This window comes from Rana temporaria, chromosome 3 (assembly GCF_905171775.1).
Source record: "Rana temporaria chromosome 3, aRanTem1.1, whole genome shotgun sequence".
Lineage (NCBI taxonomy): Eukaryota > Metazoa > Chordata > Amphibia > Anura > Ranidae > Rana > Rana temporaria.
The window spans coordinates 293,325,025-293,345,917 of record NC_053491.1 but is presented as its reverse complement, the minus strand read 5'-3'; positions in this window follow the sequence as shown (position 1 = coordinate 293,345,917).

The following is a 20,893-nucleotide window of genomic DNA, read 5'->3' as shown; positions in this document are numbered from 1 at the left end:
CCTACAGACGATCGTTTTTAATGACCATTTAAAAAAATTGGCATTTTTCACGTCATGAAATACGGTCGTGTGTACGCAACATCACTCTGAATGGTCTAAGGTTATCAGTGGTAAACCCCAACGTTCAGTGCTGGGACTCTTTTTATTATCTTTATAAATGATATTGGGTCTGGGATTAAAAGTAACATTTCTGTCTTTGCAGATGACACCAAGCTATGCAGTGGAATAAAGTCCTTACAGGATGTCTCCAATTTACAAGCCGACCTCAATGCTCTGTCTAATTGGGCAACTATGTGGCAAATGAGGTTTAATGTTGATAAATAGAAAGTTATGCACTTGGGGGCTAAGAATATGCATGCATCATACATACTAGGGAGAGTACAACTGGGGCAATCAATGGTGGAGAAGGATCTGGGAGTTTTGGTAGATCATAAGCTTAATAATAGCATGCAAAGGCAAGCTGCGTCTTTGAAAGCGAGCAAAGTCCTCTCTTGTATTAAAGAGGTATGGACTCCAGAGAGAGAGATATCATTTTGCCCCTGTACAAATCATTAGTAAGACCTCATCTGGAATATGCAGTTCAGTTTTGGGTCCCAGTTCTCAAAAAGGATATTGGGCAACTGGAGAAAGTGCAGAGAAGGGCAACCAAACTGATAAGAGGCAAGGCATGGAGGAGCTCAGCTATAAGGAAAGATTAGAGCAACTGAATCTATTCCCTCTTGAGAAGAGATTAAGGCCCCGTACACACGGTCGGACCGAACCGATGAGACTGGCCCGTCGGACCGTTTTCATCGGTTCACCTCTGAAGTGGCCGTACAGCCTGATATGTGTACACACCATCAGTCCAAAATCCGAGCGGGTCAGAACGCGGTGACGTCAAACACACAACGTGCTGAATAAAACGAAGTTCAATGCTTCCAAGCATGCGTCGACTTGATTCTGAGCATGCGCGGGTTTTGAACCGATGCTTTTCTGTACTAACCATCGGTTTGGTCCGATGGGGCAGCGGTTCATCGGTTCGGTTTTGAAGCATGTTTAGAAATTTTGAACCGAAGGAAACCAGACCGATAGCCTATACACACGGTCGGTTTGGTCCGATGAAAATTAACTTCGGGGGGATATGATCAAGTACAAATACAGAAGTGTTCCATATAATGAACTTGGTGTTGAGTTATTCACTTTAAAGTCATCACAGAGAACAAGGGGGCACTCTTTATATCTAGAGGAAAAAAGATTTAATCTCCAAATAGGAAAGGTTTCTTCACAGTAAGAGCTGTGAAAATGTGGAATAGACTCCCTCCAGAGGTGGTTCTGGCAAACTCAGTAGATTGCTTTTAAAAAGGCCTGGATTCTTTCCTAAATTTACAGAATATAACATTGTCAGGTAAAGTGGGTCTAGGGAAAATCCAATGCCTCTCAGGGGATTTTTTTCCCCTGCAGTAGCAAATTGGATCATGCTTTGCTGAGGTTTTTGGCCTTCCTGTGGATCAGATGTGGGTATAGATTAGTGCATCTAGGATTGTATTATTTTTATTATTATTATTTTTTGGTTGAACTAGATGGACTTTTTTCAACCTGACTAGCTATGTATCTATGTAACACAGAACCAGTGGGTTGAACCTAGGAAAGCCTGCCAAGAAAAGACCCAGGAAACACAATTAACCCTATGCTTCCCATCTTGAGCAGCATTAAACTCTACTTGCCTACAGACTGAATGAAAAAAAAGCTGGCCATAGATGGGTTATTTCTTTCAAAAATAATGGATTGCTCCAATTGAAATGGATGTAGGAATCCCCTCCTCTGAAAAGTAATTGGAAAGCAGGAATCTCCGCTGTCAGAATACACTGATAAGCATCTGCACCTGTTTTTTAATGGATGTTTTACAACTTTCCTGCTTAAAAGAATTTGGTCTAATAATCAACTTCTGTTGTGTGGGGGCAGCCACACAGGGATCAAAATTTGGCTGATACCTGCCGAATCATACAAATTTCGATCACTCTTTGGCTAGATTAACAGTGTATGGCCAGCTTTATTGTGAATGAAGTTTTAATCAGTGCGGAAATGACAACCACTGAGTTATAATTATTGCAGGGAAGCTGGGCAGAAATCACTGGACATTGTAAGAATTTATTGTCCACGCATGCATGTATCTTTGACTGTGAGGAACAAGAGCCAGATTTATTGGTGAGAGGTCCACCTGCAACTTAAGAGACAGTGGGCCAGATTCAAGAAGCACTTGCGCCCGCGCAACCATAGGTTGCGCGGCGCAAGGGCTTACTTGCTCCGGTGTAACGAGTGCTCCTGATTCAGGAACCTCATTACACCGACTGCAGCCTAGGATCTGACAGACATAAGCCTCCTTATGCCTTCACATCCCAGGCTGCATTCTTGCGTTGGCCGCTAGGGGGCGCGGCCATTGTGATCGGCGTATAGTATGCAAATTGCATACTACCACCGATTCACAAAAGTTGCGCGGGCCCTGCGCACGCAAGGTACGGAGTTTCCGTACGGCAACTTTAGCGCAAGGTTGCTCCTGCTAAAAGCAGGGGCAACCAATGCTAAAGTATAGCTGCGCTTCCCGCTCGCGAAATTTAAATTTCACGTCGTTTACGTAAGTGATTCGTGAATGGCGCTGGACGCCATTCACGTTCACTTAGAAGCAAATTACGTCCTTGCGACGTCATTTGCCGCAATGCACGTCGGGAAAGTTTCCAGACGGAGCATGCCCTGTTCGCTCGGCGCGGGAGCGCGCCTAATTTAAATGATTCCCGCCCCCGGCGGGATCATTTACATTAGGCAGCCTTACGCCCGGCTGTTTAGCATATCGCCCGCGCAATTTACGGAGCTACTGCTCCGTGAATCGCTGGGCAAATCGAAATATTTGCGTGGGCGCAGAGAAAAATCTTTGCTCTTTGCCCACACAAATATTGCTCCATTCTACCTGAATCTGGGCCAGTGACTGGTCTTATAGGGTCATAGCTTTGTTTGATTGGCCTCACAATGCCTACTACTACTTAAGAATACCTATCCTGTCCTTGTGTTATTTTTGGATATCTGACTATAGAAGTTTTTTTACCTTATTGCAGAATATTCATTTAGTTAAAAAAAATCACTTCAACCTTTACAACCACTTTAACCTTTAACTCTCACATAATACAAAATGGAGAAAAATAAATCAAATTAAATTAAACTATTTTTTAGAAGAGACAGATAAACAGATCTGCAGCTCTGCAGCTCTTTCCACAGATAAAATTTAGACATGAGGCCCCACTCACACCCATAATGGATAATAAAAATTCAAGCAAGTAAAAATGGCTGCAGAAAGATGTATGGATCTAGCACACAGGCGATCAGCACCAATTCCAGAGCACCCATCAGACATATGCAGCCAATACAACATCTGGGACCCAGCAAGGTGACAACCCCTCTAGGATTTTCCCCTGTGCCCTGGGAGAATGAGAACGGGGTGTCACTGAATCAATCCACATACACAGAAGAAAGAGAGTGGGGGGATCCCAGCGCAGAGAGAGAGGGAGGGTGAGAGGGAGGGAGGGAGGGAGAGAGAGAGGAAGAGTGAGGGAGAGAGAGAGAAGGAGGGGGGAGAGAGAGGGGGGAGAGGGAGAGAGAGAGGAGGGGGGAGAGGGAGAGAGAGAGGGGCAGGATGGAGAGATAGGGAGGGGGAGAGGAAGACAGAGAGGGCGGGGGGGAGAGAGGGAGGGGGAGAGAGAGAGGGGAGAGGGAGGGAGAGAGAGAGAGGGGGGAGGGAGAGAGAGAGAGGGGAGAGGGAGGGAGAGAGAGGGAAGAGAGAGGGAGGGAGCCCCTCCTGTGTACCAGTCTGCAGTGCCTGTCTGTGGGAAGCTGTGTGTGATGCTTGGTACGGTACCTTTCATGACAGCAGGATGTTAATGACGACCAGTAGCAGGCAGGGTCCGCTCTCATACTGGGTGGGGACAGCGTCCTGCTCCTTCCAGAGGATCTGTTTGATGTAAGATGGAGTGGTCCCCGGTCATTTTTACCTTAAACAACCGTCAACTTTTTCGGGCCCCAGTCAGCCTGTCCTCCAGTCCTGGGAGGTCTTTAGAGCTCTTCTCCTTCCAGAACTATGGATCCTTGCAAGCCTCACTGCTCAATTTTCCCGCCAGGCACAGACTGGGACAAAAAATAGACTGAGCAGCCCATGAAAACGGTGACTTTATTGCTCCTCAGCCTGAGACCCCCACAGCAGCCGGTGGGAAAAGAGGGGGGAACCTAGCAGAGCTGCCAGGGGGTGAGGGGGCCAGAAAAGAGAAAAGGGGTGGCAGAGAGCACAGGAGTAAGGCTGAGAGCAGCAGAGAGAGTGGGGGGTGAGAGTGTGGAGGGCAAGAGCACTAGGGGGGGTGGAGAGCACTGGGGGGTGCACTGGTGGGAGTGGAGAGCCTGGCGGGTGCAGAGACAACGGGGAGGTGATGGAGAGCATAGGGGCAGAGAGCACCGGGGGAGCTGGAAAGCACAATGTGGTGGAGAGCATGGGGGGAGCCAGAGAGCACAGGGGGGGTGGGGGTTGTTGTAAAGCACTGGGGGGGAGCTGGATAGCATAGTGGTGTGGAGAGCATGGAGGGAGCCAGGGAGAAAAGTGGGGGATGGAAAGCACAAGGGGGAGCTGGAGAGCACTGTGGGGGAAAGCTGGAGAGCACAGGGCAAGTTGAAAGCACAGGGGGAGACAGGGAGCGCCATAGGGCGGGGGGGCAGAAAGCGCCTGGGGAGAACTGGACAGCATAGGGGGCAGGTAGAACTGGGAGGGGTTAGGGAGCACGTGGGGAGCAGAGAGCTCTGGGGGGCTGGAGAGCAATGTTGGGGGAGCCAGGGAGCACGGGGGTTGGAGAGCACTAGGGGGGGAGACAGGGAGGACCAGAGACTACTGTGGTGGGGATATCAGTGTGGGGGAGCCAGGGAGCACTGGGGGGGGAGGAGACGAGCTGTGGGGGGGATGACGACTGGACAGCCCAGTGGGAGGGGGAGAGCCAGGGAGCACAGAGGGGACCAGTGCGGGGGAGCTAAGGAGCAGTGGGGGGGACTAGACAGCACAGTGGGGGTAGCATGGGGGAGCACAGAGAGGACCAGAGAGCACTGTGGGGGGAAGAGTACAGTGGGGGAGCCAGGGAGCACAGGGGGAGGGGGACTGGACAGCACAGTGGGGGGGACTGGGCAGCACAGTGGGGGGGACTGGGCAGCACAGTGAGGGAGCCAGGGAGCACGGGGGCCAGAGAGCACTGGCCAGGGAGCACTGGCCAGGGAGCAGAGGGGGTGTGCAGGGAGAACTGGGAGAAACTAGGGAGTTGAATACCTAGATATGGATGAATAGAATCCTACAATCTGGAATGTCAATAGTTTGTTTACTGTGCCTTTAACCACTTAACCACTTTAACTGACATTTGCGCGGTCGTGCGACGTGGCTCCCGAACAAAATTGACGTTCTTTTTTTCCCCCACAAATAGAGCTTTCTTTTGGTGGTATTTGATCACCTCTGCGGTTTTTTCATTTTTTGCGCTATAAACAAAACAAGAACGACAATTTTGAAAAAAACACAATGGGGTAGATTCAGGTAGATTTGCCCATTAATTACACCTGTGCAGCTCAGCTCAATTGCTCTGCGCCGGCGCAATTGGGCAAGATTGCCACCTGATTCAGGATGCCTTTTGTGTGGTAATTTGCGCCTGTGTAAGGCAAAATTGAGGGCGCAAGCCAGCGCAAGTGAAAGTGGGTGTGCCCCTATGCAAATGATGGTCTGTCCGCTTAGCAGTGGCTTGCGCCCGGCGCACGCATGCGCAGATCGAACGCTCCCGTGTGCGCATGCGTGCAACTGCGCCTGTCCAACTTTCTGGGCAACGCCGGCCCGCCTGCTTGCACTGAGCAAATAAATAGGGGCAGATCTGCGCATGTCCTGTGCAAAATTACATCCTGCTTTTTCCACCCCCCCCTGAGCAAGGTAATTTTGCCCTTTCTTTGAGATGGCACCTCCTCGTAGGAAAAAAAAAGAAAAAACTATTTTAATCTCTCTGAGATGGAGATAATGCTGGCGGCACTCACTCGCCATACTGCTGTGCTGTATGGTGCCCAGCGGAAGAATACCACCACAGCCCAAAGGAGGGCAATCTTTGATGCCATCACCTTAGACGTGAATGCGCTGGGCAATGAGGAGAGGACCTGGGACGAAATACAGAAGAAGTTAAACGGCATGCGGCGTCGGGTCCGGGACAAAATGGTGTTTATCCGCAACAATGCCAGGGGCACGGGAGGAGGACCAGCCTGCTCTTTACGTATAAATGCCGAGGAGGAGGTGATTGCACAAAGTTTTGCCCTGGAGCAGGTGGAGGGAGTCCCAGGATATGATTCCACTGTTGGGGACTTGGGGACTGGTAAGTGTGTTTTATCTCATATTTGCTGTGTATCATGGGAGGGGGTAGAAGGGAACATGTGAGTGGGTAGAAGGGAACATGTAACAAGTGTGTTTTTTCTCATATTTGCTCTGTATCATGGGAGGGGGTAGAAGGGAACATGTGAGGGGGTAGAAGGGAACATATGACAAGTGTTTTTTTTCTCATATGTGCTGTGTATCATGGGAGTGGGTAGAAGGGAACATGTAACAAGTGTGTTTTTTCTCATATTTGCTCTGTATCATGGTAGGGGGTAGAAGGGAACATGTGAGGGGGTAGAAGGGAACATATGACAAGTGTTTTTTTTCTCATATTTGCTGTGTATCATGGGAGGGGATAGAAGGGAACATGTGAGAAGTGTGTGGCTCCAGCAACATGTGTTTTTTTGTGTCATCCACAGATGTTGAGGATGAAGCTGGGCCGTCGTCGGCTGCAGGGCGACCCACGCCATCCCCACATCCTCAGGTGGTCCAGTCAACCCCCATGGAGATCCTGGCCATGTTGGTGGAGGAGGAGACCACCCATAGGCCATCTATGGAGGAGGAAGTGGTGGAGGAGTTGATTGACCTCCAACAGGAGGCCTCTTTATACCTCCAGGAGGATCCCACCATCCCTGACCTCCCCACCAACACCCCGACCATAACGTCATCCCCCTCCAGGGCAAGCCCCTCCAGTGTCCCTCCCACCATTGTCCCTCCCACCATTGTCGCCCCCTCCAGTGTCCCTCCCACCAGTGTGACCCCCTCCCCTTCTTCTCCCTCAGGACATGCCCCAGCCTCTCCTCCCAGGAAGGCTCTTTCCAAAACGAGGGGTGTCCCCTCCGGCCTCCAAGAGGGGCTGCAGGAGGAACAGGCCCGGCAGACCCGCCATATAGGGGCCATGGTGGGTGATTTGAGGCGGGTGGCGGACAGCCTGGCATCCTCCTCCTCCTCAGTGCAGCAGGCCCTCACCCTGCATGCTGACCTGGGGAAAAGAGACACAGTGAGCATGGAGGAAGTCAGCGCGAACTGTGGAGCCATGGTCACCTGCATGGTAGAGCAGCAGGGCGCCACCGCTTTGCTCACAGCGGAGGTGAGCAGGTTGGCAGGTGCGGTGGAGGCCAACACTGCTGCTGTGCGGGAGGAGGGGAGACTTACCCGGCGGCACCAGAGGAACACTACCACCCGGCATCTGCGGATGTTGGCACAAACCAACAATGTGCTCACCCGCCTGGCCAACGCCATGGAGGGCAGGCAGGCACCACCTGCCAGGAGTGAGGAAGTAGGGGATGCTGCTCCTCCCCCCCCTCCATCCCCACCCCATGCTCCATCCCCACCCCAGGCTCCACCACGCCGACTGAGGAGCCAGAGCCGGGGCACCCTTGGCACCAGGGTGTCGAAAAAAAAAAAATTTCCTGTGCCTTTTTTTTTTATTTTACATATCCCTTGGTGCTCAGATAATGAGCTTTTTCTATTTACTTTGATTATGCTCATAATTTTTTTTTTTTGGATATTAATTTTTTGCTCAGATTAGGAGCTTTTCTATATTTATTTAATGCTCAGATTATGAGCTTTTATATTTTTATTTTATGCTCAAAGTTTGAGTTTTTTGTTTAATTTGTAGTCCCTACACACGGTGAGGAGTGTATACTACAGTGTGACTGGTGTGTGAATGAGGGGGGTGTCACTCCTGCTGGAAAAGGGGTGTCACCCTCTGCCATGTGAAAGGTGTATGAATGGACAGCAACATAATTGGAGCCTTGACGCGGCGTTGCTGATCCCTAATACCATGGGGTATCCTTGGGTCTAATCCAATTTTGGGTGCATGTGGGGTGTGTGAGCTAGGGACCACAGTGGTGTGCACGCGTGCATTCTACTTGTGACATGATTAATGTTGTGTGTTTAACATGAAAAGAGACGTTCCACGAGACCACTCCTGACTGCTCTTCCCTCAGTAGACCAGGTAGAGTTTCTTGGGGGGGGATTGTGTGGTTGGGGGTCAGGTCATCACATATGTCAATCTCCAGGCCCTTTCTCATGGCGAAGTTGTGCAGAATACAACATGCCCCGATGATCTAGCACACAAAGTTTGGGGAATACAACAGGGTACCCCCAGACTTATCCAGGCATCTGAAACGGGACTTCAAGAGGCCAAATGTGCGTTCCACCACTGCACGGGTACGTGCGTGTGCTTCGTTATATCTTTCCTCTCCTGGGGTTTGGGGGTTCCGGAATGGGGTTATTAGATGAGGTCCCAGTGCATATGCCGCGTCACCTGGAAGGGAAAAGACAGGAAGATGTTAGTCGTGCATGTGCCCCTCGTGATGTCTGCATCATGGGGGGGGACAGTCATACCTGACACCCATGTCACTCACCAACCAGCCAGCTGTCCCCATACATGTTCTGTTCAAATTCGGTGGGGATGCTGCTCTGACGGAATATAAAGCTGTCATATGAGGCCATGGGCATCCACTATGACCTGGACATTGATGGAATGCCAATGCTTCCGATTACAGTATATGTGCTCGGTCTCACGGGGGGGCTGTAGTGCCACATGGGTGCAATCAATGTAGCCGATGGTGCATGGGAATCTTGCAATTTGGTAGAAATCTGTCACTGCCCTCTGCCGCAGGTCCTCCTGGGTGGGTTTGATAAATTGATTGGCCATGCCTCTCAGGATTGCAGGAATAACCTGGTGAACACATCTGCTCATGCTGGATTGTGACATCCCAGCCACCATTCCACCTGTACGCTGAAAAGATCCAGTGGCCAGGAAATGCAGGGTTGCCACTACCTTGACCAGTGGCTCCACTGCATGGTGATGTCATCATGCAGGGTTGTGGCTAATTCCAGGATGACTTCAGGGCTGAATCTAAACATGCGATACACCTCCGAATCTCCCATGTCAAAGATGTTCCTGCGCACTAGGTATATCCTCTCCCCTGCCCTCCTACGAGTCGGTTCACTCAGTAGTATTGCTAGAACCATAGCTGCCCCTGGCATGTTGGCACACAGATGTGAGGTCCAGAAAGTGTGGGTGCTCTGCTTGCTCAGCTCATCCGTAACGGTGCTGCTGTAGTGGCTCTCCAGCTGACCTGTGGACGTCTGTTGCCAAGTTGCCCCTGCTTTTATGAGGAGCAATTTTGCCCTGGCCAAACAGCTTGCGCGCTTGGTGTGCGAAGGGGTTAACACTAGGGGGCGAGGAAGGGGTTAAATGTGTGCCCTGCATAGTGTTTCTAACTGTGGGGGAAGGGGACTGACTGGGGGAGGTGACCGATCTGTGTCCCTATGTACAAGGGATACAGCATCGGTCTGTTTACACACACAGATCCACATCCTTGTCTGTGTACCTGGCGGACATCGCGGACGCCAGGCAAGCGCATCGGCACTTCAGTGATATACTCTTCCGAAGTAACAAATCCTTCTGAAAACAGAATCAACTTAACAATTATGATGAAACAAAATGATTTACTTGACAAATGGAACCGATACAAAACAACATTTTCTGTCAACTGCATCTCTACATTTCATGTCTTGACTCTCTAATATGACTTTATAATTGCAGCTTAGGGTAAACTTGCAGACAAGGTACTAAGGAGCAGATTAGACGATGTATTATACTGTTTATTTTTCTGATTATGATAGTCTGCTTAATTTTTCATATACTTCTAATACATAAAAGCTGAACTCCAGGCAGATACAAAAAGACAAAATACACTATATTACCAAAAGTATTGGGACACCTGCCTTTACATGCAAATGATCTTTAATGGCATCCCAGTCCTAGTCTGTAGGGTTCAATATTGAGTTGGCCCACCCTTTGCAGCTATAACAGCTTAAACTCTTCTGGGAAAGCCATCCACAAGGTTTAGGAGTGTGTCTATGGGAATGTTTAACCATTCTTCCAGAAGCGCATTTGTGAGGTCAGGCCCAAATGTTGGGGCGAGAAGGCCTGGCTTGCAGTCTCCACTCTAATTCATCCCAAAGGTATTTTATTAGGTTGAGGTTAGGGCTCTGTGCAGGCCAGTCAAGTTCCTCAACCCTAAACTCACTCATCCGTGTCTTTATGGACCTTGCTTTGTGCATTGGTGCACACCCAGACAGCAAGGCTAACTAGCCACAAATTTGTGGCAGTGTTGAATCGCAAGTCTGTTAACTCGCTGCACATTTTCACTGGCAAGTTGAACACTTGCAGATCAGTTGAAGCACAAGTTCTAGTTGACACTTTTACAATTTGTAGCAAATTTGCGTGGCAAATCTCTAGCAAGTCTACAACATAATAATTAAACCACAATGAGCCTGCAGTGGGATGACTATTGCACAACATAACTGAACTAGAACTTACAGCAGACTTGCAGAATGTTTGCGAAAGAAAGTTGATCTGGAGTCATGCAATGCAGATTTGTTGGAATTGTGCAACAAACTTGTGAAGCCAGGCAAGTCTAGCAATAGCTGAGCAAGTCATTTTCAAACTTGCAGCACAATTGCTTGCTATCTGGACAGTCAAATTGGAACAGGAAGGGGCCATGCCAAGCTGTTTCCACAAAGTTGGGTGCATTCAATTGCCCAAAATATCTAGGTATGCTGATGCCTTAAAAGTTCCCTACACTGGAACCAAGGGGCCAAACTTAACCCCTGAAGAATAACCCCACACCATAATCCCACCTCCACTAAATGATTTGGACCAGTAAAAAGTCCATAAAGACATGGATTAGTGAGTTTGGGGTGGAGGAACTTGATGGACCTGCACAGAGTCCTTAACTAAACTTGATAGAACACCTTTGGAATGAATTAGAGTGGAAACTTCGAGCCAGGCCTTCTCATCCAACATGAGTGCCTGACCTCACACATGCGCTTTTGCGAAGAATGGTCAAACATTCCCATAGACACACTCCTAAACCTTCTGGACAGCCTTCTCAGAAGAGTTAAAGCTGTTATAGCTGCAAAGGGTGGGCAAACTCAATATTGAAAACTACGGACTAAGGCTGGGATGCCATTAAAGTTCATGTGCGTGTAAAGGCAGGCGTCCCAATACTTTTGGTAATATAGTGTATGTTAATGGAGCCTTAGAGAATTTTTTACTAAATTACTGATTTGATAAAATGTATACTTATAGTTTACAATGCACGTTTTATTGAGCATGTGAAAAACGAAAGTGAAAATTTTACATTTCAGTTATGTTCAACAACCACAATGCCCTCGATAGACTAAAAATCATTTGAGATGGGCCGAATAGGCTTTAGATTACATGAGAGAATGTGTTTTTTTTTGTGTTCATTAAATAAGAATTAGTATATTTTTTTTCAAAAAATATTATAATTTTGAGTGCGCCTTCTTAAAGACCAATTCTGGAACCAGATTCCTCCACTGTTCGCTCCACCCCCCAACTAATTGAAGAACCCCACACCATTTTAAAAAGACCAATTTATTTATGTTTTTCTCCAGATGTTATTGTTCTGGTCTTGTGATGTCACAATTTTTACCCTCTTTTTACCTCCAGGGATGGGTGATTCCTGATTGGTGCATCTATTAATGCCCATACTGATGTTTACCACCCTATATGGCATCCTCCTATGCAGGGCCGGCCTTAGGTGTTCAGGCGCCCTGTGCAAGCTAATCCTGTGGCGCCCCCCCCCCATCTTCACCCCTCGATCCCTGGTCACCTAAACATACAGAAAGAGGAAAAAAATATTTGTAACAAATAATCACTCCCCTAGGGTCACATTTAACCCCTTGATCACCAAGAGTATTAACCCCTTCCCTGCCAATGGCATTATTACTGTAACAGCGTATATTTTTATCACTGATTACTGTAGTAATGTCACTGGTACCACCAGAAGTGTCAAAAATGTCAGATCTGTCCGCTGCAATGTCGTAGTCCCGCAAAAAATCGCAGATCGCCGCCATTACTAGTAAAATTTAAAAAATGACATAAATCTTTCCCGTAGTTAGTAGACGCAATTACTTTTTCTTATGTTAAGTTCCTTATATCCTCCTCCCCTTCTGTGTGTAGGCTGGATATAAAAAGTAAATACTTTTTCTTTTTTATCTGAAAAAGTAGATGCATGCAGGGCCAAGGGCTCAGTGTGACTTACCTTTCAGTGGACGGTGCGGCTTTGCATTTAAAAATGGCGCCGCCCGGCGCTTAGATGCCACTACGCATGCGCCGTCTGCCCAAGAATAGCCAAGCGTTTTCAGGGCCAGCAGCAGCCATTTTTTTTCAGGTGCCGTAGTTGATCCGTTGCTCTTCACCCATGGAAGGGGCATCTGGCAGCGCCTGTTGCTGTGACTCGTAGGAGTCGGACTCCTGTGATGATCATGTGAGTAACTGACTGCGAATCACATTCTGCGAGCTGTGATGGCCGCAAGGCGCCCTGTTGCCCATGGCGCCCTGTGCGGCTGCACAGCTCGCACACCCCAAAGGCCGGCCCTGCTCCTATGAGCCCAGAGTGGGTCCCTGAACTAAAAAATGCATATTGAATAACGCTGGCAAGAAGAAGACCAACATTGGATTGGTGAGTGGAGGAGTCTGCAGGTGACAGTGCCAGAGCAGCTTTATTATTTTGTTAACATCTGCCAGGGGATTCACTCTTTTGTTTATTGTTTGAAAAGGATTCCGTCTTTAATTCATAAGAAGTGTACTTTTTGAAAACCACCTACCAAAAGAAAATAAAGTATAAAGCAACTAATATTTGGTAAGCAAGTAAAATGGTTGGAGAAATGAACGTTTATAAAGCAATAGTCAAATAACACTTAATTTAGTAATATAAAGTATTAGCATGGACATAGCTGTGATTTAATTTAGGTCAGCACTTTTTATTTATTAATACATGTATACTTGTACTTATTTTATTTTAATTTAGGTTTTACAAAGATCTAGTAGCTCAATTTGATGAGAAACAATCAGAATGGAATTTCTTCCCCTAGTAATTCTGAAAAAGGAACCATATGGTTCAAACGGGAATAACTTGCAGTACACAAACAATAGAGAAATTGAGAAGCAGAGGTCAGTGTCTGAGCGAGCCAGGCTGCAAACCTCCTATTCAGCCTAATAAAGCTGTTGTCTGGGGGTAATGATGCAAATGTTTCAAGCCTTTCTGCCTGTGATAGTCTAGGACGTGATTTGTCATACAATCTGAAACTTTGGGAGGACTTTAGACAGAACATCCCCCAAAGATGGAGATGAGCCATATGTCCACTTGTTTTGCATGTGAAGAGGTGCATGAGTCTATGGAATGCATTCCACTCTCCCCTGATAGGAAAGGATTTTAGCCTGGAAAAAGTCTTGACAACAAGAGGTATACATTCCCTGATTAGCTACTTAGATCTAAAGCTTTTGCACTGCTTAACCCCAATTAGCCTATAGGAAAGAAGTATCAACACCAGCCTTCTTTAATTGTTGCTTTACAGATATTGTATATGAAGGAGATTTTATGGCTGCACTGAAATATTCTAAATATATTACAAATATATCCTAAATATAATGTGAAAAACAAAAGTAATACGTTTTTATTTTGACAAATAAACCTTTACATACTTTGGGCTGGATTCACAAAGAGTTACGCCGGCGTATCAGAAGATACGCCGACGTAACTCCGAATCTAAGCCCGTCGTATGTTTAAGTGTATGCTCAAACTGAGATACACTTAAACATGCCTAAGATACGACGGCCTGCGCCGTCGTATCTTAGGGTGCAATATTTACGCTGGCCGCTAGGTGGCGCTTCCATTGAGTTCGGCGTAGAATATGCAAATGAGTCGTTACGCCGATTCACAAACGTACTCTTGCCCATCGCAGTAAAGATACGCCGTTTCCGTAAGAGATACGCCGCGTAAAGTTAAACATGCCCCCTAGGTGGCGTATCCAATGTTAAGTATGGCCGTCGTTCCCGCGTCGCAATTTGAAAATTTTACGTCGTTTGCGTAACTCATCCGTGAATGGGGCTGGACGTCATTTACGTCCACGTCAAAACCAATGACGTCCTTGCGACGTCATTTAAAGCAATGCGCGCCGGGATATTTTAGGGACGGCGCATGCGCAGTTAGTTTGGCGCGGGGACGCGCTTCATTTAAATGAAACACGCCCCCTACCCGCCGAATTTGAATTCCGCCGGGTGATTTACGCTATGCCACCGCAACTTTACAGGCAAGTGCTTTGTGAATAAAGCACTTGCCTGATAAACTTGCGGCGGCGTAACGTAAATAAAATACGTTACGCCCGCCCACAAATACGCCCATCTACGTGAATCTGGCCCATTATATTTAAAAGGTATATCTTCTCCTTGTGATATTTTTAAAACAACATAAATCAGTAATTCATATTTATGAATTAAAAAATTAATACATTTATTAATTTATTTATTTATGTAGCAACATGATCTGCTTTCCTGTTCCTGGCACTGACTGCTCTGCCTTCTGCTTGGAGCCTCACTTCTGCTAATGCATTGTTTTCTGATATAGTTTTGAAGGTACAAATACAAAAATAAACATTAAAAATACACAATCCTTTTAACATGCTTGGGGGATTATGCATTAGGATAAAAAACCTCCTGTGTTTACCTCCCCCCCTCAGCCCTCCTAATACTTACCTGAGCCCCATCTCAATCCAGCGATGTGCAACGAGTGGCTCAGCTGTCCGGGACTCTCCATCCTGATTGGCAGAGATACAGCAGCGGAGCTATTGGCTCCCACAGCTGTCAAAGTCAGTTAGCCAATCTAGAGAGAGAGGGGGTGGGGCCAAACTGTGGCTCTGTGTCTGACTCTGAATGTAGCAAACTGCTTGCAGTGGGGGCACTCGAGAGGCGGGAGGGGCCAGGAGCACCAAAGAGGGACCCGAGAACAGGTGGATCCAGGCTGATCTGTGCAAAACTGCTGCATAGTGTAGGTAAGTATAACATGTTTGTTATTTTTGAAGAAATAAAAACAAGACTTTAGTATTACTTTAAGCCTACATCTGAAGGGTGTCAATTATCATGATTGACAATGGACAATGTGCTAGAAGTGGAATTTGCCAATACAATTTTCAATATAATTCCTTTTCTGTAGTTTCTGTGTACTTATTCCCTTTGCAATTATTTGTGAATGGGTAACAAGGAGTACTTTGTACTTCTGACTCATTCGCGTAGATATGGCAGATATTGGGGGGTCCTCTTATATTAAAGGGGGCTTCCAGATTCCAATTTTGATTCCAAGTCCCCCCTCCCTAGACAAACTTTTACATCCACTGAGTTGGGAATGTGGGGAGCCCCTGGCAAGGTATCCTTCTCATGTTAAGGACCTTTGACCAGGTATGGTTTGAGAGGAAGCATGCTCAATGTCCCTTAAAGCGGAGTTCCAACGACATTTAATATATTTTTTTAAACATTTCATAAGTTAATAACATTGGCATTTAACACTCGCGTCTTTTGACCAATTCATCACCCAATGTCCGGTTTTAAAGAAAAAATAAACGTATATTATTCCTTCCTGGCCATTGTCATATTGCTTGTGGGCATATGAAGCCCACGAGCATATAGTTCTGGGATACGGTGCAGCTGAGCAACCAGCATGCACCGCCCGTTCTAGCGCATGCACAGTATGGCCGTAAACTTATCATGTTGCCATCACAATGGGTGGTGGAAGTGCCCGCCCCATTGTGATTACAACAAAGCCCCAGGCGCTGCCTACTGACTCCTGGGAAATTATGACATACATCTCCCAGGAGCAGTAGTGAGTGGAGGCGCCAAGGGAAGTGATGTAAGGAGCCACAGTGAGGAAGGGGACCACATAGCAACAGGCATGATAAGGTAAGTAAAAAAAAAATTCTCCCAAATTTCTTTTTTTAGATTATTTCCTGCACAGCAATTCATTTTTTATTCTTTATTTTTTTATGGATGGAACTCCGCTTTAAATTCCTGGCTAGCCAGGCTTCATGTCTGTATACATGTCTGGTATGGATTTTGAGGGTACCCAATGCCTTCTTTTTGGTGTGGGGTCACCCTAAAAATTCATACCAGAATCCTCTCTAGATAAGGTTCTGGTATGGGTTTTGTGGGACCCCACACCACTTTTTGATCCCCCCTAAAAACCTATACCACACCCTATTCAGCCATGAAGAGTGCATGCAGCCCACCTCCTAAACGTTACCAGGCCATATGCTGTACAGAAGAAAAAAAATTCAAAATGGTTTGGGGGTACCTCTTAATATCCATAACAGATCCTTAACCTAGATAGGGGTTTTATATGGATTTTTTAGGGGACCACATGCAAAAAATAAGAAAATGGTTTGTGGTCCGACCAGCCTGCAACCAACTGAGTTATTCTGTCTGCAGTCTGCAGTATGCTTTAAAAACAGGGGTTTCACACATTTTGCAAATACATGCGTAAGCTGCAGAGCCTCTTCACGGCACCCCAGTATTATCTGCAGTCCTAACTCTACATTTTGAAAGCCTCCACAGTGAAAGTACATGCATTATAATAAGTAGGCAGAGGGCAGGTGAGCCTGGAGGCCTGTTTTACAAATATTCGGGCACAGCTTACTTTTTTTTTTTTAAGGTGTCCAGTGCGGTTTTGTTCACCCGTTTAGGTACGATTTAGGTGCAATTTTTTACAGTGTATGACACTTGAATTTACATCTGAACTGGACTAAAAAAAAACATACAGAACTCATTTTAAAAACTGACTGCAGCTGGCCCAGACATACAGTATGTGAACCAGCTACATAGAAAGCCGGTTCAGTTCACATGTCATGCGAGTCAGGTGCAATTCAAAACACATCCAATTCGCATATATGTGAACCGAGCATTAAAGCGGTAGTAAACCGCTGAGGAAAAGAAAACTGCAAAACAATGGCGTAATGTGCTAGTATGCATCGCAAAATACTTACTTTAGAATGAAGCTCCCGCAGCCCAACATGGTCAGCGCTGAGGGGGATGATATGCCTCGCCGTATCTTCTGGGGTCATGGGTTCCGGCACTGTGAGTGACCGAAGACGCGATGACGTCACTCAGCACTGTACATTGGCCTGCTGTGGCTTGAATATTCAACGTTCTGGATCGATTCGCTTATCTCTGATCTGTTCATAACAATGATCCTTTACAACATCTTATAATCTTTGTATATTTTGCCTGAACAAACCTCGATCAGTTTGACAACTTTGTACTTTTACACAAAAAATAATAGCAAATTCATTAGTCTGTAATAAATAACCCAAATAGGGACCGAAGTAAAGTATATAAGGAGGATTTATTCACTAACATATGTAGTTGTTTCCCACTAAACAGCAACTTGAATTCTTCACCATAACAACACAACTGTGAAGAAACCTTGTGACAGCAATTATTAGAAAATTGAATTGAATTCAAGTCTCAATGACTAATACGTTTTCATGGTGGTAAGTGTCAAAACTGAAGTGAGTGCAGGGGACAAAGTAAACTGCATGGTGTGGGAAAATTATATTTCACTTTCACACCACTCACCAATTACTAGATACAATAATTTGTCATTTTTTGGCAAGTGTACTAGCTGGAATTCGACCAAAAAAGTGCATAGGTGAAAAGAAGTTTTAAAAATCTTTTGCCAGCATGTCAGTAATCCTACTCTGCCCATATATTTTCTGTTAGATCATTCAAAACATTATATTTCACTTGGTAACAAAACGAAATACAACAATAAATGCACGAATGTATGTTATTGTTGGTTGCCAGCTGCCTGGTCTATTCATATAACCGGACATGGGTCGCCGGTTACCCGAATAGCTGCAGCTGGTTGGCTGAGGGGAACTGCCTATCAAAGCCAGCGGCTCTGATAGGCTTTTCCAGTACCGCCCTCCGGCTCTCGGATGTCTATACTCGGAGCGCAGGCAACCTGCGTCCCTTGCATAAGACTGACGGCCGTTTCAGCCAATCAGGTTCCCGGATTCTGGTTATCAGGAACCTGATTGGCTGAAGCTTCACCACGGCGGCAGAAGACATCGAAGGAGGACATGGAAGCTTCAGGTAAGTGCTTTTTACAGGGAAAGGGGCGACAATGGGCACAGTGGCATCATGGGGCACAGTGGTGACAAAGGGCACAGAGGTGACAATTGGCACAGTGGCATCATGGGACACAGTGGTGACAATGGGCACAGTGGCATCATGGGGAACAGTGGTGACAATGGGCACAGTGGCATCATGGGGCACAGTGGTGACAATGGGCACAGTTGCATCAAGAGGCACAGTGGTGACAATTAAAGGGCACAGTGACATGCACAGTGGCATCAATGGGCACAGTGGTGACAATTGGCACAGTGGCAACAATTGAGGGGCACAGTGGCTGCGTTTGATGGCATGGCACAGTGGTGACAATTGATGGCGCAGTTGCTGTTTGATGGCATGGCACAGTGGTGACAATTGATGGCACAGTTACTGTTTGATGGCATGGCACAGTGGTGACAATTGATGGCACAGTGACTGCATTTGATGGCATGGCACAGTGGTGACAATTGATGGCACAGTTGCTGTGTTGCATGGCACAGTGGTGACAATTGATGGCACAGTGACTGCATTTGATGGCATGGCACAGTGGTGACAATTGATGGCACAGTGACTGCATTTGATGGCATGGCACAGTGGTGACAATTGATGGCACAGTTGCTGTGTTTGATGGCATGGCACAGTGGTGACAATTGATGGCACAGTGGCTGCATTTGGTGGCATGGCACAGTGGCTGCGTTTGATGGCACAGTGGCTGCATGTGATGGGCACAGTGAGGCTGCAATTTTTTTTTTTCGTTTGCGCCCCCCAAAAATTTGGAGCACCAGCCGCCACTGCTTTTCCTAGCTACTTGTCTCATGAATTTTTACTTAAGAAAAGCATTGATCACTGATTTGGTCTTAATGACAACTGTTACAGGGTGGGCTTGTTAGCTCCTTACCCAAATCCCAGCCTTGAAGCTCCCATTATGTCTGGGTTGTTACTGGAGACCTTGTTGGCATACATGGACCCACCAATAGCCATATAGCCATGCCACTACCAGTATAGCTCTTAGGATCATTTGTAAAAACTAGCTAGCCCTTACACTGTGTCAAATTAGGCATTCCTTAGGGGGAAAGGTGATGGGGGGGGGGGGGGGTCATTTAAACATTCACAAATATTCCAGATGTCCAATTTCACAATTACCTACTAATCATTTATTTAGGGAAAATCTTTGACAGGCTGAAACAATAGATGAATTTGTTTCCTGGTGGGTAGAGCTCAGCAGTTTAATCAAAAGTATTGATATTTTATTTGTTTACACTATTGTTTAACCTCTATGGCATTACAGTTTGTGTACTGTTTGGGAAATGACTTATTCAGTAGCAGCCACCCACATTGTATTGACCAGTGCAGCATCACTTTCATCCCTTCAGACCTCCAGAGGGGTTCTTTGTAATGAGAACAGTGAACTGCCTGCTTTTCAGGGGAAAAAGCAAAGTACATCTTAATAGGTACAGTGCCAAACACTGGCAACACACAAATCTAGCATAAGTAAACATCATATAGATAATGTTTCAAAGTTCCATTGTGTATATTTAGGGCCCTATATTACACTGATGCATTTTTGATGCACTTTTACCCCGCTAAATACACAAGAAAAAAACATAAAAAATATTCTTCTTTAATTCCTATGGAACTCTTCACAACAGTGCGGTGTGGGCGCAGTACATTTTTAAAAGTTCTGCATGCTGCATCTTTAGTGTCCTGTTTAAAAAGCACATCAAAAAAGCCCCTTCCATGGAAATAAATGGAAAACACATCAAAATGCACTGCAATTGTATTTTTTTGGGTGCTTTTTGAGTCTCGTATCAATTTTTCACAGGTACATGCAGGGCCGGATTTTCTCTCCCTGCCGCCCCAAGGCCAGGTTCCGCAATGCAGCCCCCCAATCAACGAAGTATGGCAACCGGATGGCACGGTTAGTTCAAATATTTTATTTTTTATTTTTTTTTTACTTTTTTTTATTTTTATTTATTTGTAGCTTGTCGTTTACTTTTTTTATTTGTGTATAATTTTCTTATTATTATTAATATTATTTTTATTATTCTTTAATTTTTAATTATTTTATTCATTTAATTATTATTTCTTCTTATTTTTTTATTTTTTATTATCAATTTTTTTTCACTTAACTTTATTACTATCACACAGGAGAAACAATCCCCTGTGTGATAGCAATTGGAGGTGACAGGTTCTCTTTATTGACCCTGTCACCTCCAAAACATCGCCACAATCACTTGGTAACGAGCGAGTGGATTCCATGCTGCGGCCCCCCGAGGCGCCCTGCCCCCCCCGAGGCCTGGCCTCGGTGGCCTTGTGGGAAATCCGGGCCTGGGTACATGCAATCAGAAAAGACATCAAAAACGCAAATGAGCATTTTTTCAGTGGAGCAGTGTGAAAGGGCCACACATTTTTCTATGCATTGTCCTATTGATCAATGAAAAGGTCAACATTTCATTCTAACTCACAACTGTCATTTAGCAAGGTACTATTGCAACTTTTTCAATGTTAAT